Here is a 5000-nt window from a genome sequence, read left to right on the forward strand (position 1 = left end):
CCCCGTTACCCGTTACAACCATGGTAGGCGTAGAACCTACCATCGACAGTTGATAAGGCAGACATTTGAAAGATCCGTCGTCGGTGCTAGATGACCATACGATCAGCACAAAGTTATTCAGAGTCACCAAAGCCGACGATGGACGAACGGACAAGCCGTCCGCCACCGATTGGTTTTGATCTAATAAAAGCATTCCTCCCATCTCTGGGTGGAATTCTGGTTTGCATGTATTAGCTCTAGAATTACCACAGTTATCCAAGTAATGTTTTGTACGATCTAAGAAACCAAAACTGATTTAATGAGCCATTCGCGGTTTCACCTTAATTCGGTATGTACTTAGACATGCATGGCTTAATCTTTGAGACAAGCATATGACTACTGGCAGGATCAACCAGGGAGCTTAGTTATTATTGTAAATTTAAATTTTCGTCGTCGGCCCTCCCTGTAAGACCGATCGACGTTAAGCCATTTCTCTTTTGTATGTAACACACATTTCATAAATTTTGTACCTCTTATAGAGGCCAAATATTCTCCTCCTCCTCTCATAAAGCACGAAAATCACTTTCACGCCGTGCATCCATCGTGCAAGCACGTAGACCACACACGCTGGACAATATAATAAAAGATAGCGCGGACAGTGGCATGCTATACAAATCGAGAAAGCGCGTACAGTGATCATGCTGGTCATTTTGCCACCAAATTTTATAATCTTTATCATTAGAGCGGGCCCACCAACCTCGTCTCTGTACTTTATACATTTCTCCTCCATCTGCACACACCTTTTCAAACATTAACGGAGAGAGTTCCTTGGACTTGCTTTAAATGTACATATTAGATATGTTGGAATCTCTCTCCTTTAGAAGTTTCCCCAGCCTTAAAACTTCTTTCATTTTTACTCCTCTCTCCATACTTATTTTCCTCTCTGAACGTATCAGAGAGGATTTTATTTCTGACACCTCTTGACTTTTCTTAAATTCAGGGACGTAATTTTGTTCATAATTCAGTGGACTTTTGTGTATTTTATACTTTAAATATTTCCAAACAGTCTCCCTTCTAAAAGTGATAGAACGAATTTTCGTCTAACACTACTTTCTTGGTTCAAAAATTTTATACAATCTTATAACTTTTTCAGTTTTAACAAATTTTGGTTACAGACAGTTGATGCTCAGTTTGTACAAGTATGCAACATTTATAAGTGCATACAGGTCACCAGCCTTATATTACAAGGCTCACCACATATGGGCCATTCGGTCTTAGACACCGACCCGTGGTAATGCTGTGTGGAGATTAATAATAATCCGCAACGGAAAACCGGAACGAGAATAGTCGAGAAAGTATATTCTCGAGGAGCGGTAGACTGCTTTTCAACCGAAGTCATAAAAGAGCCACACGCTCGACGCTACTCCCGACCGGTCCGAGCGAACCGAAAGTGCCTTCCTATAAATACCGAACGGCCGGCCGCTAGGTCGGCGACGCATGGGCTTACGCCCAGGCGTATGCCTGTGCAAACCGCCGTGAGAGCGTACCATCCCGCCGGCACGGTAAAACTTAGACTGAAAATATCGTCGAACATATCCTTTCATTTTATAACGTTCTATACATGAAAATTAATAAATTAACATGCAGGACATAATAAATTCACATTCTCATGTAAATCATGGGTTTAATTAATATTTTAAAAAATTTTAAAACCGCCCAGAACCGATGAGATGAAAATATTAAAACGATATTTTTGCATTTTCTTACGGTAAAACATTAACAAATAAGCGACTATAGCAATATAAAACTCCATTTGTAATTTAATTAATGAAAATTAATATTTTTTTTTGATTTTTCAGCGATCCAGAACCGATGAGACGAAAACATTAAAACGATATTTTTGCATTTTCTTACGACAAAACATTAACAAATACGAGACTATAACAATATAAAACTACATATGTAATTTAATTAATCAAAATTAATAATTTTTTTTGATTTTTCAGTGATCCAGAACCGATAAGTCGAAAATTTTAACAATCATATTTTTGCATTCTGTACCGTGGATCCATCGTTAAACGCTATTAAACTAACGTCCGTGATGGTATAAATGCAGATTTTCGCTCCGTTTAGCCAAAATAACGAACTTTAGGTGCGCTCCGAAATATTTCAAAGTCCCAGCGGCGTATTGCTTCGCCTCTTAGAACCGATTAGTCGAAAATTTTAACAATCATATTTTTGCATTCTGTACCGTGGATCGATCGTTAAACGCTATTAAACTAGCGTCCGTGATGGTATAAATGCAGATTTTCGCTCCGTTTAGCCAAAATAACGAACTTTAGGTGCGCTCCGAAATATTTCAAAGTCCCAGCGGCGTATTGCTTCGCCTCTTAGAACCGATTAGTCGAAAATTTTAACAATCATATTTTTGCATTCTGTACCGTGGATCGATCGTTAAACGCTATTGAACTAACGTCCGTGATGGTATAAATGCAGATTTTCGCTCCGTTTAGCCAAAATAACGAACTTTAGGTGCGCTCCGAAATATTTCAAAGTCCCAGCGGCGTATTGCTTCGCCTCTTAGAACCGATTAGTCGAAAATTTTAACAATCATATTTTTGCATTCTGTACCGTGGATCGATCGTTAAACGCTATTGAACTAACGTCCGTGATGGTATAAATGCAGATTTTCGCTCCGTTTAGCCAAAATAACGAACTTTAGGTGCGCTCCGAAATATTTCAAAGTCCCAGCGGCGTATTGCTTCGCCTCTTAGAACCGATTAGTCGAAAATTTTAACAATCATATTTTTGCATTCTGTACCGTGGATCGATCGTTAAACGCTATTGAACTAACGTCCGTGATGGTATAAATGCAGATTTTCGCTCCGTTTAGCCAAAATAACGAACTTTAGGTGCGCTCCGAAATATTTCAAAGTCCCAGCGGCGTATTGCTTCGCCTCTTAGAACCGATTAGTCGAAAATTTTAACAATCATATTTTTGCATTCTGTACCGTGGATCCATCGTTAAACGCTATTAAACTAACGTCCGTGATGGTATAAATGCAGATTTTCGCTCCGTTTAGCCAAAATAACGAACTTTAGGTGCGCTCCGAAATATTTCAAAGTCCCAGCGGCGTATTGCTTCGCCTCTTAGAACCGATTAGTCGAAAATTTTAACAATCATATTTTTGCATTCTGTACCGTGGATCGATCGTTAAACGCTATTAAACTAGCGTCCGTGATGGTATAAATGCAGATTTTCGCTCCGTTTAGCCAAAATAACGAACTTTAGGTGCGCTCCGAAATATTTCAAAGTCCCAGCGGCGTATTGCTTCGCCTCTTAGAACCGATTAGTCGAAAATTTTAACAATCATATTTTTGCATTCTGTACCGTGGATCGATCGTTAAACGCTATTGAACTAACGTCCGTGATGGTATAAATGCAGATTTTCGCTCCGTTTAGCCAAAATAACGAACTTTAGGTGCGCTCCGAAATATTTCAAAGTCCCAGCGGCGTATTGCTTCGCCTCTTAGAACCGATTAGTCGAAAATTTTAACAATCATATTTTTGCATTCTGTACCGTGGATCGATCGTTAAACGCTATTGAACTAACGTCCGTGATGGTATAAATGCAGATTTTCGCTCCGTTTAGCCAAAATAACGAACTTTAGGTGCGCTCCGAAATATTTCAAAGTCCCAGCGGCGTATTGCTTCGCCTCTTAGAACCGATTAGTCGAAAATTTTAACAATCATATTTTTGCATTCTGTACCGTGGATCGATCGTTAAACGCTATTGAACTAACGTCCGTGATGGTATAAATGCAGATTTTCGCTCCGTTTAGCCAAAATAACGAACTTTAGGTGCGCTCCGAAATATTTCAAAGTCCCAGCGGCGTATTGCTTCGCCTCTTAGAACCGATTAGTCGAAAATTTTAACAATCATATTTTTGCATTCTGTACCGTGGATCCATCGTTAAACGCTATTAAACTAACGTCCGTGATGGTATAAATGCAGATTTTCGCTCCGTTTAGCCAAAATAACGAACTTTAGGTGCGCTCCGAAATATTTCAAAGTCCCAGCGGCGTATTGCTTCGCCTCTTAGAACCGATTAGTCGAAAATTTTAACAATCATATTTTTGCATTCTGTACCGTGGATCGATCGTTAAACGCTATTGAACTAACGTCCGTGATGGTATAAATGCAGATTTTCGCTCCGTTTAGCCAAAATAACGAACTTTAGGTGCGCTCCGAAATATTTCAAAGTCCCAGCGGCGTATTGCTTCGCCTCTTAGAACCGATTAGTCGAAAATTTTAACAATCATATTTTTGCATTCTGTACCGTGGATCCATCGTTAAACGCTATTAAACTAACGTCCGTGATGGTATAAATGCAGATTTTCGCTCCGTTTAGCCAAAATAACGAACTTTAGGTGCGCTCCGAAATATTTCAAAGTCCCAGCGGCGTATTGCTTCGCCTCTTAGAACCGATTAGTCGAAAATTTTAACAATCATATTTTTGCATTCTGTACCGTGGATCGATCGTTAAACGCTATTAAACTAACGTCCGTGATGGTATAAATGCAGATTTTCGCTCCGTTTAGCCAAAATAACGAACTTTAGGTGCGCTCCGAAATATTTCAAAGTCCCAGCGGCGTATTGCTTCGCCTCTTAGAACCGATTAGTCGAAAATTTTAACAATCATATTTTTGCATTCTGTACCGTGGATCCATCGTTAAACGCTATTAAACTAACGTCCGTGATGGTATAAATGCAGATTTTCGCTCCGTTTAGCCAAAATAACGAACTTTAGGTGCGCTCCGAAATATTTCAAAGTCCCAGCGGCGTATTGCTTCGCCTCTTAGAACCGATTAGTCGAAAATTTTAACAATCATATTTTTGCATTCTGTACCGTGGATCGATCGTTAAACGCTATTGAACTAACGTCCGTGATGGTATAAATGCAGATTTTCGCTCCGTTTAGCCAAAATAACGAACTTTAGGTGCGCTCCGAAATATTTC

At 39.5% G+C, this 5000-nt stretch overlaps 1 non-coding gene across 1 annotated transcript in view; it reads right to left on the reverse strand.

Annotated features, from left to right (window-relative positions):
- LOC143306289 (small subunit ribosomal RNA) overlaps positions 1-398 on the reverse strand; it is a 1923-nt gene extending 1525 nt beyond the window's left edge. The window contains exon 1 of the ribosomal RNA XR_013063731.1: positions 1-398. This exon is cut by the window's left edge and continues 1525 nt beyond it. This is a non-coding gene — a ribosomal RNA (small subunit ribosomal RNA).
- Between the last annotated feature and the right edge of the window lie 4602 nt (positions 399-5000).

This window comes from Osmia lignaria, unplaced genomic scaffold (genome assembly GCF_051020975.1).
Source record: "Osmia lignaria lignaria isolate PbOS001 unplaced genomic scaffold, iyOsmLign1 scaffold0006, whole genome shotgun sequence".
NCBI classification, from domain to species: domain Eukaryota; kingdom Metazoa; phylum Arthropoda; class Insecta; order Hymenoptera; family Megachilidae; genus Osmia; species Osmia lignaria.